The sequence below is a fragment of the Humulus lupulus genome, chromosome 5, assembly GCF_963169125.1.
Source record: "Humulus lupulus chromosome 5, drHumLupu1.1, whole genome shotgun sequence".
In the NCBI taxonomy this organism is placed as follows: Eukaryota; Viridiplantae; Streptophyta; class Magnoliopsida; order Rosales; family Cannabaceae; genus Humulus; species Humulus lupulus.
In genome coordinates this window covers 126,040,472-126,060,046 of record NC_084797.1, presented here as the reverse complement: position 1 = coordinate 126,060,046, position 19,575 = coordinate 126,040,472, and positions in this window count along the sequence as shown.

The following is a 19,575-nucleotide window of genomic DNA, read 5'->3' as shown; positions in this document are numbered from 1 at the left end:
ATAGAGGGTGCGACCTAAGGGCGCTGACCCTGAATATTATTTGATGGATGTGATAAACTGTTGATTTTGAGCGTGAATATTGTGTTATGGATATGATTGGTTGACTGTCTAGATGATAAATTGTTAATCTGCTGAGTGTTATTACTGATTGGATAAATGTTATGAAATGCCGAATTCCTAGTTGTACATTGTGGATTATTTGATTAATAAAGTTGATCTTGCTATGATATCATGCTTTCTTGCTGGGCCTCGGCTCACGGGTGCTACGTGGTGCAGGTAAAGGCAGGGGTATGCTGAATCAACCATGAGTTGGAGAGCTCTGGGGGCGAGGTGTACATTGTCAGCTGCTCGGGCGCCATGGTCGGGGAATTGTACAGGGACGGAAACCTAAAATGTGTATTTTTCCATTAGAGTGGCTTGAATTGTTTATAACCTTCGGAATTTGCTGTACTAAGTCATCTAAACCCTGTTTTAAGTTTCCATGTATTTAAACTGTCATTTTTAATGAAAAAAGCCTGTTTGTGACCAAAATATTTTATTCCTAATCCGTTGATGACGTTGGATTCACATTTTGTCTAAATGACTTGATTAGCAAGTCTTGCACTATTTAAAACACACAGTGTAACGATCTTGGTTATCCAGGGCGTTACAACATCTTTCTATTTACTTGTATTTTGAGCAATTGAGTTGTAATATTCTTTTAATCAATCATCTTGTCCATTGTATTTTTTGCATAGAGTTGTATTTTGGTTTTCCATATTTCCATTGAGCAATAAAACATATTTTCCTAACACTAGCTACCGCGACGACTACAAACTCCGGTTAGCTATTGGGAACTAAGTAAGAAACTAGTTTGCCACCAGTGAGATGACTATGTAACTAAGGTCGGTTGGCCACCACAATATGTAAGAAGTCTGGTTTAACACCCGTGGCATAAGAGTCTAGTTAAACTCCAGGACACATAAGTAAGTTGATTCCGATTCCAGCTAGCTACCATGACAACTTTGAACTCCGACTAGTCACCAGGGAACTAAGTAAGAAACTGGTTCGCCACCGGTGACTATGTAGCTAAGGTTGGTTGTCCATCGCAACATGTAAGAAGTCTGGTTTAACACTGTGACATAAGATTCCGGTTAAACCCCATGACATGTAAGTAAGTTAATTCCGGAATCAAATCTCTATGACTAAGAAAGTATGTCGAATTCTTCTAGGAGTCTGGGTAACCGGTGTAACTAGTTTACACCTGTCGACGCTATGGTAAGATATGTTAAGCTATGGTAAGATTTGTTAAGTTATGTTGAAGGTTCCTCCGGAACCCTAAGTAAGTATGTTTGTTAAGATATGAATGACTAAGTATGTATGTATGTTAAGATATGAATGACTAAGTATGTATGTATGTTATGATATGAATGACTAAGTATATATGTATGTTAGGATGACTAAGTAAGTATGTATGTTAAGATATGGATGAATAAGTAAGTATGTATGTTAAGATAGAGCTGAGTAAGTAAGTATGTATGTTACCAGTTAAAACTGTATGTATGTTCTGGGATTTTCTGTGTGCAGGTGTACTTTCAGGATACGAATTTTGGTTATAAGGCATGACCATAAGTTTTCCAGGACATTCACAAGTTCTTAAATTGTATGTTAGGGTTCGATTTTCTCATAATCCTATTCTTGGTTGGCTATCTGCCTAGTTACAGCTAGTTTAAGTCCTTGCTTCGTTTATGTGGTTATGTTTGTTAAGTTGTTCTTACTAAGCGTTTCGCTTACCTAGTTGTTTCATGTTGTAGGTAAGCTCAAAGGCAAAGTGGATCAGTGAGCGCTAGAGTTTATCTGCGAGGATGTACATGTGGACCGACCTTTTAGGAATTTGTGTTTTGGGGAATAAAACCCATATGATAACTAAGAAATTATTTTGGGCTTGTGGAATGTTTTAAAATTATGACACTGTAATTTACTTTTAAGTATGCGCATACTTCCGAACTCTTGCATGTTTTGAAAAGTATTTTTTATATGGATTTTCAGTTACTTTATTTTTAGAAAATGGTTATGTTTTTCCGCAAATTATGTTAAGAGATTTTATGGGATGTTACACAGAAGGGTTCGTGAAGAAATTGGAGATGTGCAAAATGCTAAAATCCATTTATGGATTGAAGCAAGCATCTAGATCTTGGAACATTATCTTTGATGAGACAATTAAAACATATGGCTTCAAACAGAATGTCGACGAAACATATGTGTATAAATATATCAAAGGAAAAGTAATGGTTTTCTTAGTTCTTTACGTGGATGAAATTATGCTCATTGGCAACGATGTAGAGACACTGTCAAATAAAAGGAAGTGGTTAGCTTAAAATTTCCAAATGAAAGACTTGGGTGAAGCGAGCTATGTTCCGGGAATCTAAATCCTAAGGGATAGGAAGAACAAGTTGTTGACGCTTTCTCAAAAAAATTATATAGATAAAATGCTAGAAAGGTTCTCAATGGAGAATTCAAGAATGGTCAATTGTCGACTAGACATGGAATTACTCTTTTCAAGGAGCAATGTCCAAAGAAACCTCAGGAAGAAGATGACATGAGAAAGTATCCTTATGGTTCAATAGTTGGGAGTCTGATTTATGTTATTTTGTGTACAAGGCCCGACATATTCTACGATGTGGGAATCGTAAGTCGTTATCAATCAAATCCCAGTTTAGAAGACTAGATTGCGGTAAAGCACATACTCAAGTATCTTCAGAGAACGATAGATTATATGCTTGTTTATTCAAGGGGTGAGTTAAACCTTACTGAATAGACTGGTTCTGATTTCAATCAAACAAAGATAGACGTAAATCGGCTTCTGGGTCAGTTTTCACCCTTGGGGGAGGAGTTGTAGTCTGGAGAAGTATCAAACAATCCAGTATTGCAAATTCAACCATGGAAGTTGGGTATATAACGGCTTGTGAAGCAGTTAAGAAAGCGGTTTGTCTTAGGAAGTTCTACATTGATCTGGAAGTGATTCCAAATATGGAGAAGTCATTGATCATGTACTGTGACAACAGTTGAGCAGTAGCTAGCTCAAAGGAACCTAGAAGCCACAAGAGAGGAAAGCATATAGAAAGAAAATACCATTTGGTAAGAGAGATCGTGCACAAATGTGATGCGACAATTATGAAGATAGCGTTAGAACAAAACTCAACAGACCCATTTACCAAGACACTTCCTGCAAAGTCTTATATGAGTCATGTACGTAATATATAATTGAGAGAGATGCCTCGCTTGCTTTAAGGGAAAGTGGAGATTGTTAGGGTCGGTGCCCTAAAAGCATGTGAAAATATATTTTTTATTGATTTAAATAAAAGTACAATTTTATTATATTTGATTATCGAAATAATTGTTTGAATAATTTATATATAAATATCAAAAAATTTCTATATTCATTTATGAGAATATGATCTTGTATGCGTACGAGACAATTAAGATTATATATAATGAATAAAATAATTAGCAACATATTAAAGTATGAAATCTTTAATCAATGTTTGCTAGTATGATTTACTAAGCATATGGTTGTATGCAAGTAATCTAGATTCAGATTATTGATGTGGATAAACATCTTGGTAAATGTACTTTAAATAATTATGATTATATATGACAGGACCGATGTGAATTAATTTCTTTATAAGCTTACCGTTTGCCATAAAAATTTAATTCATATCTTAAAAGATGATCATTTGTAGATGAGTCTAAATCCTAAGAAGTCATGAACTCGTGTTCATGTTTATTGGATCTTTTGATTCATTTGTTAAGGTCTCTTAATATAATGAGGCTAGTAACTTTGTTTTGGAGATTCAATATCTTTGAATGGCTAGGAACATGATTTTACAATATTTGAATCCATGCTTTTCTAACGGATCAAATATTAGTTCCCTTGAGGGTTAATTCTGGGGTTGAATAGTTATTGAGCTCAAATTTATATTATGATTATAGATTAATTATTCACTGGTGAATTAATGGTACTTAAGGAACAAGAGGTAATTAAAAGGGTAAAACAGTAATTCTTGACCAGCTCTAATTAGCGAACCAATAAATGGAGGACAAACCTACATATATTGATTATATCAATGGACTACAAGAGATCACTCTGTAAATATAATTCTATAATTACTAAGAGTGCAATTCCAAATTGATAGTGGAGTAATAATAGAATTAATAAATAAGATTATTTAATTAAAGATTTTAATTAATAGTCTGGTTTATTGGAGCTTAGTTTTATAGATCCATGGTCCCCGAGTCGCCTCTGTCCTACACTGTCAAGGGTAAAAGATGTCACAGGCAAGATTAATGGAGAAAATAATTAAATTGCAAAATAATTAATTTTCTGGGGCTAAGTGATTATGTGATAATTATGTGCAATTAATTAATTAGTTATGAATTAATTAATTATTTGACTAATTAGTTTTTATTTGAAAAACTTTATATTAGTTGAAATTAATATTAATCAATGTTTAAAATAATATTAAAGAGAGTTAAATATTATCTTAGTATAAGATAATTATTCAAACTGATAAATTAAGAAAATATTAATTTTGAATTAACTGATATTTATTTTTGAAATAATATTTGTATTAATTATGGAATAAATATATTGTCTTAAATTTAATTAACAAACAAATGAGAAAAATTAGGGACGCATATAAATGGTACACACCATTCACTATGCTTGCACAGTGAGTGGCGCCACACTCAGTGCCACGAATCCCTGGGATTTGAATTTTGAATTTCAAATATTATTTATTTATTTAGTTATTATTTTAATTTATTAAAATAGATTATTAAAATAAAAATATAACAGATCATAATAAATTAAAAAGAAGATAAAATTGTTTTATTATCTTTATACAAGTTTAAAAAGATATGATCTTTTGAAGGGATCGTTGAATCAGACGTAGAAGTGAGATAAGTCGATAGAAATTTTTTAAGCCTAAAAATTTCTAGAACTCTCTAAAGCCTTCTCTCTTCTCCAAACTGTCTAGATCTAATGTGTCGAGAACATCTAGAGAGCCTAAAATAATCAAACAAGTGAATTTTACGTGCCCACACACGTCCTTCTGTATTTGAGGAACGACTTGGAAGACTGAGGCGTGTGTCTTCGCTGGATAGGAAGATCGTTTGATTATATAAAAAGACTCAAGGTCTCTTGATAAGCTACAAGAGGTATTATGCTTCTCTTTTTGTGTGTAGATTTAATGTATATATATATGTATCGATCCGGCTCGGTATTAATAATTTTTAAAACTCTCCACACCCTTTCCGCTGCGTCCATGATTTTATTCAAATTAATACCAACACTTACCAAGGTTGTGATCCAAGCAAAATTTAGGCACTGCCTAAATTTGATGGACATTGAAGCATGTTGAGCAGCCTCAAGCTTTGAGGCAATTTTCATTGAAATTGTTACAAGCATTGTGCCTTTTAGATTTATCAACAATTCAAGTAGTTCAATCAAGGTGGAAATTGTTGTGAGTGATTGAGACTACTTAAATAGTTGGCAGGTTCTTATTGGTTTTGGTAGAAGGGGTTGTTTAGGTGCACACTATAAATCACTCATCCTTAGACATTTGGAGATATATAATTCTCTCAAGTTTTAGATTTCAATACCCACAATTCTCTCAAAGAGATTAGTCAAGTTTTGTATTGTTTAGACATTGAATTTCAATAACTCATTTTGTAAGGATCTTGCTGAGTGTAACATTGAAGATATTTCAACAAAGAAAAAGGTCTGGTGGTTGTTTCTTCATGGTTGTAAACACTCTCATTGAGTGTTGAACCACATAATTCTTGTGTTGTTCTCCATTTACATTTCAGCTACGTTTTTATTTTCAATATTTCTATTTATGTTTCAATTATAGTTTTATTGATTCAGTCCAGTAAGATCTATTATTTTGTGTAATTGAATTAATCACAATATGTGCCAAATAGCAACACTCTTATATCAATCTCTAGAATATGATTCAAACCAAAAGATGTAGTAACAAAGAAAGCAACTTTGCTCTATTAATTAATAGGGATCGCCTTTCCCCACCTTGTATGAAGTCCATGGATATTAGAATCATCAGAGTCTAAAACAAATAGTTTGGCATCTTGACAGCTCAATATTATGGAATTTGTTCTTTTAGAACCATCACCACTTCCGAAAGATATTATTTCCATTGTTTCGACATTACCATGAAACCTGCAAAACAAGGTAAAGGAAACTGATACAACTTCAAATGCACCTAGTAACAAATCAATGACTTGGTTTTTAAATTGGGAAATAAGCTATAATGAAAAGCTAGGTCTAGGGAAACGCTGAAGATGTCATCCATGAATCCACCACATTTGGACTCCGCTGGAGCCTTGGAAATTCTGTTATCCTCTTCTTCTTGAGCTTTCACAATGTAAACTTCAATAACATTATCGGGGGGTGACGACGAGGATTGGTATCATACCAATTTTGTGGCGAGAGATGGGCCAGGCAAAGTCGAGGTCCTTGGACTGAATGGGAGTAACGCTAGAAATGAAGTCGGCGCAATAGTAAGTGAGAAAGTCGAAGGTGCAGTTCTTGATCCCCGTCGGTGAGTGCATCATAATGTACACTGTGAAGCTCATCTTTGGAATGGAGGAGAGGGTCAATGGCATACGGTTTTGAAAGAAAGAAGAAATGGGGGGGGGGTTTGAGGAGAGAGAAGGCTAGGGTTTTTGATGGATTTGGGGTTTAAACCAGCAAAAACCCAACATTACTGAAAATTCTAAATCAAATGGTAGCAAGTCAGTGGTGATGTTTAAGGATAATAATAATATTACAATTTTAATACTACAATATTATTATTTACAATCACAAACAAACAATTCGCAAGTTAAAACAAATTATCCATTTTGTAAAAAGAGTTTTTAGCATGTCAGCCCCTTGAATTACATGTGGCCTAGTAAATTAGTCCCTAAACTATAAAATGTACAATTAAGGACCTAAACTTATCAAACAGTAGCAATTAAGTCATTGTATGTTAACTTTTTGACTAATTTTTTATAAAAATATATTACCAAAATAGCAATATAGAAGGGCAAAGACAAAATGATGAATCCAAAATCGTCATTTTTTCATTTTGGCAATACCATGCAATATTTTTCATAAAAAATTAGTCAAAAAAATCATATACCAAAGATTTAATTGCTACCGTTTAATAAGTTCGGGGACTTAATTGTTACATTTTATAATTTAAGGATTAATTTGTTAAATCATGTATAATTAAAGGGGTTCTCATGCTAAAAACCCTTGTAAAAAAATTAATTATAATTTGTAAAGGATTTATGTATTTATCTTTCTATTACCAGAGGATGGTGAATTAATCTATATCTCAAAATTTTATCATGGATGTGTATAATGAACAAAATCACACTACATCTCATAAATGTGAGGCATATACTCAACACACACACTAGTTGAAGGCATTTTGTGAAGGGTTTATTGGAGTGCGGTTGCTCCTTAAATAAATTGAAAAAAAAATGATATTGAATTTGTTTTTAAATTAAAGAACATGAGTTTTTAGAAAATAATAATAAATTTCAAATTTTCACATTTGTAATAACTTTTTATTTATATACTAAGAGCACTAGTAGTAGATGATTTAAAATAGCCAATTAGCTAAAATACATCAAAATATAGTTAAAATGGTACTCCATCAGATGCTTCATTCTATCTGGTATGATGATTGGCACCCAAGCAAGCCCCATAAGCCTACACCTCTATTGGATGCCACTCATGGAGTTAGTTGGGTAAGTCAGTTCATAGAAAACAATGATTGTTGTGTCCCTAGACTCCAGCATTGGTTCGCCGTGACGGATGTCCAAAGAATTCTTAATATCCTTATCCTAGATTCACCAAGAGAGGACCATTGGATGTGGCGCCCGAAATCATCGGGGAACTTCATTATCCGCTTGGCACTCTCTATCCCTTACACTGATGAAATGTGTGGAATGGGGTGGGGTGTCATTTGGAAAAGTAACATCCACACGAGACTCAAATCACTTTGGTGGCAGATGGCCTCCCGGCCAAAGCAAAACTTCGAGGGACTATAGGGATGTGTTTATCGAGCTTTTTGAAAACTTAGAAATATATTATGAAGTAAAACCTGAAAAGAAAGAATTAGAGATGAATAATCAGAGTTTTTACGTGGTTGGGGCGTTAATGAGCCTTAGTCCAAGAGTCAGTTGTATTAGGCCTTAGAGAGTTTTTGACAATGGAGTTTTCTACAAGTTTTAGCAGATTAATTGCTTACAAAAGAAAATCTGGGATCCCTGCTATAGTGCACAACTGGCCCTATTTATAGGCGGTCAAGCACAGTGGGCTTGGGCTGGATTAATTTGGGCCCAATAGGGATATAATCACAGTTTGCTCACTAATGGAGCCATAATACAAAGAATGTTACATAATAAAATGTAGTTATTCTGGGCCCATTGGGCCGGCTTAGGCGTGGCCAAGCCTTACAAGTGCCCCTTGTACGTTAGCTCGGACTGGTCTGTGTGGGCTTCTAAAGGGATCCTGGGGATAGGATCTATCAGAGTAGTGGCAGTATTGTTTCCTAGGAACAGTGTACGTTCCGTGCGTACCCACTTCTGTAGGTTAGTTGAGGAGACCAACTGCCGGATTTCATAGGGATAGGTCAGCATTGGGGCTAGCTAGGCTTTCCCTATCCGGAAGTCTAGTTCGGGTTTGTTTACTAATGTCCTGATTCACTTACAGGAGTCTTGGTTCGTTCACCAGGACTCGGGTTCATTTTCCAAGAAGGACATCATGACACTGAGTATCTCCCATGGATTCTTGATAAGGTCTATCTACATCGACTAGTTAGTCTGCCACCTCAGTTGGCATCTCGGAGGATATAGATAGGTTGGGATCGGGAAGATGAGTCGGGCATGCATCTTAGTCCTGGTTCCTTTGTTACGCTTGCGCCCATCGAACTTTGTTGGGCTCGATGGTGCTTGGGCTCTCTGGTGTTTCACCCTTCCCCATTCACCAGGTTCAGGACGGGCCCGTACCTCTTAAGAGGGCCCACAGACCCATTGGGTCATGCCACGTGTCACGGGTGGAAAACAGAGATAACATTTACCCCCCAAGTATTCATCCGTGTTCGCACGGTGGAGACTTGCCTCGCTCTCCCAGATCCATATCAAATATCCCGGTTCGTTTACCAAGAGTCGGGTTCATTTACTTGGGGTCCATTTGGGTGATCCCCATCCTTTCAGATTCTCAACGTTTCAGACACGTGTTTTCAGGTAGATGGTGCATCTGTGCCACTCGCGCCCTAAATATCTGGAAAGAATCTTTTGATTGCCCAAGTGACCGATGGGTGTCAGAGTAATTCTCGAGACGTCCCGTCTGTATGAAAAAGGTTTATTGGGTACTCGAGTGGACTGTTTAATGCTTCTACACCATCCAGAACTGTTGGATGAGGATATTCTTGAGATTTTTAAAATGGACCGTTGGATGAGGTAGATGCGGATCATGGATTAACGAATCCATGATTTAGTGTTCGATTAGGCCAATTAATGCCCCTACATCATCGGGGATTGTTAGATGGGGATAATCTTGGGATCCCCACTGTGGACCATTGGATCAAATAGTTGATTTTTACCCTATAAATATCTCGACAGGCTCATTTCCAAACTTTACTCATCCCATACATTCAAACTAGAGAGCAAAGAAAGCTTCATATGTCCACCATTGTTGAAGAGATTCTCTAACGATTGATACACCTTTGACTCCACCTATTTCCGACGATACCTTTTTCTGTTCAACCAGCAGACAACTCTGTCCCTGTTCAACAAGCAGACGAACTACTGCATCATCTTCTCATATTTAAGACTGAGATTCTGCCGACTTTGTCGCCTGAAACTTTACGAATCTCAAATCCAGTACCTCACAGTAAGTTTTCTGGTCGTTTTCTCAACTTTTTTTTTTCCTTTTTAGTTTTTTTTATTGTCACGTTATTCCTATGACCATAAAACTATTAGGGTTGTGACCACCGTGTAGGGTGGTTCTAAGTAAGATTGTGGTAGGCATGAACCATAGATTTTCTAGGTGATAACTCATATTATTCTGGTTGTCCTGGATCAATTCGGACGCCTCAAGACTATTTTGGATGAGTTAGAAAAACCTTTGACCTTTAGTTCCCGACACAAAATCTTGGGATCTTTATTGATCCCGGATTTGGGTCTGGAGGGGACATCTCCAAGGAGTTTTAGGAGAACCCTTGTACCTCAACCAATTTTCTTTGTTTTGTGCTAACTACTTGGTTCTCGTTTTCTTTGTCGCTTCCAGGTCCCTGATTATGAGTCACGGCGCGACTTTGTATGCGGAAGACGTTGTCCAGGCGGGCCCTGTAGTCCTGGAGGGGTCCGAACTTCCCACTGGCAACACATGGGAAATATACAAGGAGAAGAATGAGTTATGAAATTACCGAATGTTACACCAGCTAGAGAAAGCCCTTGGAGTAGAGGCGACTTCGGGACTTTTCTACAACCGACTAGCCCGGAAAGAGGAGAAGGCCCATACTGGCGTGGGCATGTTCAGGGCCTAGAGCATAGGCCATATCAGCACGGGAGCTACTCTCCCGCTCCACAACTACTTCGCGTGATTCCTCAAGTTTGTGGGGATCGCGTCATTCCAGCTTCTCCCCCAACCGTACAAATTACTCGCAGGATGGCACATATTCTGCGCATCGAAGGAGATCCCGGTGCCCAATCCCATAGAAGTGTTGTATTTTTACAAGATGGAGTCACAATTGAACTCAAAAGACAAGACACAAGATGGGTTTTACAGACTGAAAGCCCGCGACATCAGTCTAGCTCCATTCAACACATGGAAACACCCTTCGGATGTCAGGCACTATTGGTTAATGACATCTGGGTTCCACCTAGAGAAGAACCCCACTTTGATGCTGGACTTCCAGCGAGTGGGTAAGTTATCCTTCTCCACTTTCTATCCAGCCTTTAGTTGTGTTTATTGGACTCACAATTCTAAAAAACAGGTCCATATGCTTAGACCTGGCTCAGTTAATCGATTTTGGAGCCAAAAAAATTCTGCGCCACTCTGAGTGCCGAGGAGCTGGATGTGGGGGGCTTTGTAACTATGGAGAATCTTTGGCTAGTCAGGTTGGTTGCCGCGAACTAGTCAATAAATGCTCCTAGCTTCTAGGGGCTACAATGCGAGAGGGATCCCACCCTGAGGAAGGAGCTGGCCCTCATCCAGATCGAAGAAGTGGAGGTCGCAGTCAAGGCGGACGCGAGCAAGGCGAGGAAAGAGTAGGCCCATCAGGCGGAGAGGGTCGAATTTGAAGAATTGGACACCCTTCTCGAGGGGAGGCAGCCTAAAACTGAAGCTCCCGAAGCTAGCATTTTGGGGCAAGGTAAATTGCCTCTGATATTAACTTATGCCCCTCATTTTGAGGGCTTAGTTAGGAATAGGCAATAGTACCGATATTATTCGACCAAGACTATTAGCAGCATGGGGCTTCCTTGCCCCATTGTTATAGACACGCTGACCCTCATGCAATCTTTCTGGTTCCTCCAATATGGTAGCTTTTTGGACCTGGATGACATGGGGGACCGAATTCATTCTTTCGCCCTAGGGGAGTTGAGTCGTGCTCGTTCCTTAGATAAGAGTTCGTCCCAGAGGACTTTAGACTTAAATGTTTATTTTTTGTACTTTTATCCCCATTCATGTATTTTACTAATTAGTTTTCTTTTTTTGTCTATCTCGGGTGATCCAGAGATGTCCAACCATGTGGCCAAGATGAAGGAGATGATCGAGGCCAGGATGGCCGCAACCAAGGCTTCGTCGAAGAGGGCCGCCAAGGGCCCGACCAAAAAGAAAATTATGGAGCTGATTCTCGGGGATTTAGAGCCAGTCTGGGAAGCTTCTGAGAGGGGTCCAGCTACAAGTTCCATCTTGGTGGCGCACACCGAAACGATCCCGCCCAAGCTTGCTCCTCTCCAAGTTATTAATTTGGAGCAAGAGCTTTCCGAAGAAGGAGGGGTGGCCAAGAGGAAAATGGACTCAGTTGCCGTGGGGTCTTCGAAGCGGGCCAGGAGGAACAAGACCATGGATCCAACTCTAGCTGAGGAGTATTCCTCTAGGGAAAGCCTCATTGTTACGCAAGAGGTCCTGGAGGCTCTAGGGCTTCCCATCAACCTAGTCCTTCCCGAGGAAGGGGACATGGTCCTCCAGGAGGAGAGGATGAAAATGGTGTCCCGAGCTTGGGACGAAGGCCGAGACAAACGAGACAAAGTGTACCGGGCCCAAATCTTCTGGCGGAAGGTGGAGTTTTCCAAACGTTCGAAGGCCTTCAATGCTCCCTAGCAGATCGTGGATCGACTTGTAGTCGAGATCAGGTTTCAGCCTAAGTTGGGGCAAGACACAGCCCCGCTTGCTGCGAATTTGCTGGCCCAGGTGAGGGTTACCATGTCCAATCTCCAGCTCAAGCGATATGCCACCTTGGCCAGCTGGGATGCCCTTTTTATCTCCTAGGCCATTCGTTATCAGACCACCGTGGTAAGCCACATGCCCATCTATTCTTTTATTTTTCCATCATGCCTTATTGGCCCATAGGAATGCGGATTTGGTGGCCGAGATGGCTGTGAAGCTACAGACGGCCCAGATTGAGCTGGAGGGGGATGTTAATCAATGGGAAGCTGCTAGGGAGGCCCTTTCCAAGGAGGTTGCTTGGATTGAGGCTGAGCGTGAAGAGGCTGCCCGGGTTCGGGATCAGCACGAGGAAGCTTTGTCCAAGAAGGACACCGAACATAAGAAGTCAATGGACAACCTGGAGGCGGAGCTACATCGTGTTCGTGGCTTGGAGGCTTTAATAAAATCCCTTCTAGAGGCAGCTGAGGCCCAACTTTTCCAGGAGCGAGAGTAGGTGGTAAACCCTGAGTCCCGGAACCAGACTTTGGAGGGCATGGTTCAGCTGTAGATGAAGCGGAGTGAGGAGGCTTGCCTCGATAAGGAGCGGGCTGACGAGATGTTGGCAGTCACTTTTTACAAGGCCATTTACATGGCATGGCTCAAAGACAGGAACATGAATCTCCTCCTCTATCCGGAAATGGCTGCAAAGAGGGCTGAATTCGAAGCTAAGGAGAAAGCTGATGTGACACTCCTAGCTGGGGATGAACAGGGTGAGAATGTTCTAGATGTCCCGGATCAGAACGAAGCCTAGGCATGGGCCTCTATATTTTAGTTAGGGCTTCGTTTTTTTTTTGTAGTTGTATTATATTTATGGACGCGGATGCGACAAGACAATTTTTATCATCCGTATTGTTATATATTGATTTTTCTCTACATAATGGTTTCCACTTCATATTCATTTATTTTTTCTTCTAGATTCACAAAGTGTTTTATCACTCTTCATGAATTCAAGTTGAATATTGGGTCATGGTTCCGATGGCCAGGACCACTATGGGAATATTATAGAAGGTATTTAACCTGTCCTGAGACCCACGTTCAGGTCTTGACGACATAGACTGTTTTAGACTTAACCAATATAACTTAACTGATTTATCTTGACTCTATGGTTCAGGCATCAACGGCCTAGACTGTTAAAGATTTGTTTTTGATATGAACATAATTAATTAACTCGTTCTAAACCTGAGGTTCAGGTTCCAACACCCTGGACCATTAAGGAGTTAATAACTGTCATCCGATTTATTTGTCCTGACTCTGGAATTCAGGTTTTAATGGTCTGGACCATCAGAGATTAGTTGATTAGCTTATTTCGAAACTGAGGTTCAGGGTCCAATAGTCTAGGTCATTTATAAGACTAACTTTAACCAATTTAAACCTAAGATTCACGTTTCAATGGTTCTAGGCCATTGTAAGGAAGACATGAATAGGGATATGGTTATCTGGGACCACGTTAGGTCTGAACCAATTTTTAGGGGTTGGGTTTTGAACCCTTGGAGCATATAGGTATGGGTTAGGATTGGGCTTTGATCATTGCACCCTATTTCGGTTGAACTCCCCAGATCACACGGATTCGGGTTAGACTGGCTTTAACCCTTGCATCTTTTTTTATTGGGAGTCGGGTTTCAAACCTCCCAGACAACGTTGTCCATGCTAGGACTGGGCTTTGAGCCTTGCATCCTATTTTGGATGAACCCCCCCCCCCCCCTCCCCCACGGATCACACGAATTTAGGTCAGGACTGGGCTTTGACCCTTGCATCCTATTTTGTTGGGAGTTGGGTTTTGCTCCCCCAGTCTATACGAGTCTGTATCAGGACTAGGCTCTGAGCTTTTCATCCTTAGGACAAAGCTTTGAGCTTTGCATCTCTTTTTTTTTCTTTATTCCTGGACTTGTATAGATGGCCTTACCCCCCCCCCCCCCCCCCCACCAAGTGACTGAAAAGTGTAGTCTTAGGTCACTTGTTTGTGTAAAAATTGAAGACGAACGTGAACTTTTTCTTTCCTTACAACATATCTCATGTTGTTTTGTATTCACCATTTTCATGAAAAATTAAATCGCCCTGGGGCGTACATAAAAAAAGTTAGAAAAGAACATATTTGGATCCTCCTGACTACTGATAGTATCGGCAGAGGTGTTCTACATTCCATGCCCTTGGGACCTCCGTTCCATCTAGTCGCCTTAAGCGATACGTTCCCGGACATATTTTGTTTTGGATTTCATAGGGTCCTTCCCAGTTTGGTCCTAGAACCCACACTTGAGTTGCAGGGGAGACTCTTCTAAGGACTAGATCGCTGGTTTTGAACCTCCGGCTCTTAACTTTAGAATTGAAGTTCCTAGCGATCTTTCCCTGATACATCTTCAGTTGCACCTGTGACTCCTCCCTGATCTCTTTGATGAGGTCTAGGGATTCTTGGAGTAAGGCGTTGTTCAGGACAATTTTTTATGTATCTCGTATGTGAGACGGGATCGCCGTTTCTACTGGGATGATCACTTTGCATCCCTACACCATTGAATAGGGAGCATGTAACGCCCTGGTTACCCCAGAACAGTTACGGTGATCGGTGAACCGGAAATTTGACCCGCTACCCAAGTCCTTTGGTTAAAAACGTGTTCTAGGTGTTATTAACAGGTTAAGGCGAAAAACAATAAAAAGGAAATGATGTATTTTATTAAATACATAAACTGCTCATGAGCTATTCAAAACATTTACAAGTTGTTTACAACTCAAAACGGCCTCTACTGTCTCAAATTTACAACCCCGCCGGCCTAAGCGGCAAAAATAGGGTAAACCCCCTAGTTCCTCTGAGAACTCCTTGGCCGTGGTGGTCAAGCGACCGCAAATGTACACATCACCACCTAAGCTCTCCACTCAAGGCTGGGTGAGCTTTTCTTCCCCTTTACCTGCACCACATAGCACCCATGAGCCAAGGCCCAACAAGAAAATACAATATAGCATGATATATTGTCAACAATGATCATAATAATCATTCAGGACACTCAGTCAAAACAGATAGGTGACAATCGCAAAAGTCACTAAGATGGGGATAGTTCCCTTTAGCCTTGTGACGATAGGTGTAAATGTGGAAATATTTCCTTGTGAATTCTATTCACGAGTGAAGCTCTATACCACGAGACATCCTAAAAAGGCGTTACATGATGGTAAGTGAGTTGGGCTAAGAGGGCCACCCTCGCTGGGCGAGGGCCTTCGGCTACTTGTCAATCCAAACGTCACCCCCACTATGCGAGGGACCCCAGCTGGTTGCCCGCGTGCGCCCCGTTCCATCAGGCATCAAGCCCCGCCTGCACTCGGGAGAAGAAGGTCAGCCTCGCTACGCGAGGCACCCTCGCTATGCGAGGGTGGGGCTTTGTCGTGGCATCCGTGCCCCTAGCCTCGCGACGTTGCACCCAGGAGGAGGAGAGGCAGCCTTGCTGTGCGAGGGACCCTCCCTGTGCGAGGGTGCTACCTTGTTGCGACGCCCGAGCCATGCCTATACCTGAGGGACAAGGGCCAGCCTCGCTACACGAGGTACCCTCGCTATGCGAGGGTGTGGCCTTGCCACGGCGCTCATGCTGCGAGCCTCGTGTCTATGCGATCCGCATAAGCTGGCCCTGATCCCTGGCGCCTTGACTTCTCAGGACATGCATAGGTTGAAGCCTCCTTGACATAGGCACGGGATCACTTGGAGAAACCTTGTTGATATGCCAAACAGACATGGAGCATTGAACGGGGATTGGCGAGGATGACCGAGTACGGAACACGTGCGCTGACACGGGGCGTACGGTTGTGGAGAGAACAGAGGCACGACCCTATGATCTGCGTCTGAGGAGTAGTGGCGGTACGGACCTGTACGAAGAGTAGTGGTACCACTTGGACACCCCCGACCATACACCAGAGCCGACAGTACTTTGTCCTGGGCCACGACTCTGACACCATCAGGGTAGACACCACTACGCCCTGAGCCACTACACTATCAGAGTACCTGTGTACGTACCTGTGTACGTCCCTGTGGTCTGGGACTTGTTTGTATCCTGGGCCAATAGAGCCCCCCCCCTATAAATAGGCTCCAACCCCTCAGGCTAAGGGGTTGGAAAACTGCGTGTATGAAAGAGACTTAAGAAATATATGTTTATGTTTTTCATTGTTGCCTGAGTTTTCTTCTGTTGATTAGAGTTCTTTCTATCTGATTCAAAGCTCTCTGTAGTATAGAGATTGAAGTTTTCTAACCATCAATCGTTGACGAGTTCTTACCGTCAACAGTTTGGCACCATCTGTGGAACGTAAGCACCAAGCTACTGTTCTGCCATTACTTCCGACAAGGAGAAATGCCAAGAAGTTCGAAGCGACTCAGGGAGCCTCGAGAGGTAGAGGTCCACCTTACCGGAGTCCAGCTAAAGGCCTCCATGAAGGATTCACCTCCACCCCGAGACGTAGAGCCCCCAAGGGACCCTGAGGTTCACGAGAATGACAGAGAGGCCTCGTCACCGGCCATCCCGCCCGGTGAAAATCCTCCAAGGACAACTACTGCACCACCCGGGAATGCCAACGAGTTCCCTCCTCCCAAACCACCACAAGTACCGAACTCTGGCCGGCAAGACCCGGGCCCCTCGACGCGTAGACACGATAAGCAACCCCGGGTCCATTCCGTGAGCTCGAGTTCCAAATCTCGTTTCTATGAAGAGGAGATTCGTGAACTGTACCATAAAAACCAAAGACTGGAGACTACCCTGGAGAACATGCAGGAGGTGCTGAATGGCCTGTTGCAAGGTAAGTCGAACATGACCCTGCCCAAGAGGAAAGAGAAGGGTCGGGAAACCACTGTCCCAGTAGAAGACGGGAGGACCAGGCACTCCACCAGTAACACCCCCAGGGAGAAGCAGCATGAGCGTCCCGGACCGTCGAGGCCAAGGCAAGGAAACAATGGTGGCTCTTGCAACGACATCGAGGTCACCTCAAAGAGGACGCCCTCGGATCTACGAGAGGAGCTCAATAAGAAGAGGGCGGATAAGAGGACTACCCCTCCTACTGTCCCCCGGGATGGCGAAGGAAAGGAAGGTGTCAACCCGTCCATGTTGAGAGACTCCCTGAAGAAGAGGAGGCAGGACCTCGATACAGAGATGAAGAGCCTGCGGAGTAAGATTGTCACCGCGTCCGGAGGGCAAAGCCTTGAGGAGGAGTTCGAATATGAATCACCCTTCACCAAAGAGATCCAAGCCATCCGACTCCCAGCCAACTTCAAGGAACCTCATATGACCCCGTATGAAGGAAGCACTGACCCCAAATACCACCTAGACGCATTCAATGACTTGATGAAGTTAAGAGGGATAAGTAGCGGGGCTAGATGCCACTGTTTCGCAGTCACGCTGAAAGGACTCGCATACAAATGGTTTAAGAGACTTCGACCGGGATCCGTCAGGTCTTGGCAACAGTTTTCAAATGAGTTTCTCCAACAACATCATGCCGTGCGTGATTATACTATGCCGGGCACCAGCCTCGCCAATGTAAAACAGGGCAAAAATGAGAGTCTCAAAAGCTACATCCACAGGTTCAACATGGAAGCAGCCAAAGTGGGGAGCTTGACCCGTAGAGAGTTAAAAATGGCCATCACTGCCGGGGTGCTTCCGGGAAGCAAATTGTGGAATAATATGCTCAAAAGGGAAGTCACAGACCTAGATGACTTCTACGAGAGAGCGCAAAAGTATATTCGTGTAGAGGATGGCCACGCGAACTTAGAGGCGGGAAAGTGTGAGTCCCCTGCAAAGCCCCCAACTAACGAAGGGTTGAATGGTGCAAAGAAGAAGAGGGCGTACGAAGGGCCGAGGGATGATCAACATAGAAAGCCCAAGCGGGGAAGCGACCCTAGGCAAACGGCTTATACCTTCTATACGGACCTGACGGATACAAGGGAGCATATCTACCTCACCAACGAGAGGCGGGTTCCCTTCAAGAAGCCCCCACCAATGAGGAAGGATCGGTCCCAGAGGGATCCAAGTAGATACTGTCAATACCACAAGGATATTGGTCACACCACAGCAGAGTGTATTCATTTGAAAGAAGAAATTGAGGAGCTCATCCGCAGAGGGTACCTAGGCCGATATGTCAGGAGAGAAAGGCTGAAGTCGGAGGACGAACCAGTAATATCTAAGACGCAAAGAGAAGCTCCGGAGATCCAGGGAGAGGTAAGAACTATTTTTGGAGGTCCGGGGCTTGGGGGAGACTCCCGGAAAGGACGAGATAGGTACGCTAGAGAAGCCAGGAGAAGTCCACCACCCTATGTCATGAGTTTAGAACAGCGCCCCCGGAAAAGCTTTAAAGGAGAAAATGACTCAATCACTTTTACAGAGGAGGATGCGCGAGGGGTGCACTTTCCCCATAATGATCCTTTGGTGTTGACAATCCAGTTGGCCAACCTGCGGGTGCATCGGGTCCTCGTAGACAATGGAAGTTCCGTAGATATCTTATATCGCCCCGCCTTGGAGAAGATGGGCTTGGGCATCAGGCACTTGAAGCCTTGTCAATCCTCCTTATACGGGTTCGCGGGGGACTCGATACAACCTTTAGGGGTGATCGAATTAGCACTCACCATGGGAGAACAACCCCGACAGACCACGATCATGGAAAATTTCGTCGTAGTGGATTGTGCTTCGGCTTTCAATGCGGTATTGGGGAGGCCATCCCTAAGAGAATTGAAAGCAATCACTTCAATATATCACCTCACCGTCAAGTTCCCAACTCCTGGTGGGATAGCAGGCATGAAGGGAGAACAAAGAGAGGCTAGAGAGTGTTATAACACCACCCTTCACACTTCTACGAAATTGCGAGAACCGATGGCGAAGGTGGTGCATGGGGGCACAGACCCACAGGAACTAGACCCCAGAATCGTGAAGGGCCCAACTGGGTAAGACTAGCAGTAAGGCTCCCACGCCTGATGTAGGTAGTAGCTATGTTTAGTTTGTTGCAGGTTATGCTATTTTAGTAGACGAGAATCAAAGAGGTTACCTAGATAACCTCCCAAGTAGATGTAAGCCTTTTATCTATTTATATATCGTTGTAATCTGACTACTATGAATGAAACTGTTTTCCACTTCGTATGT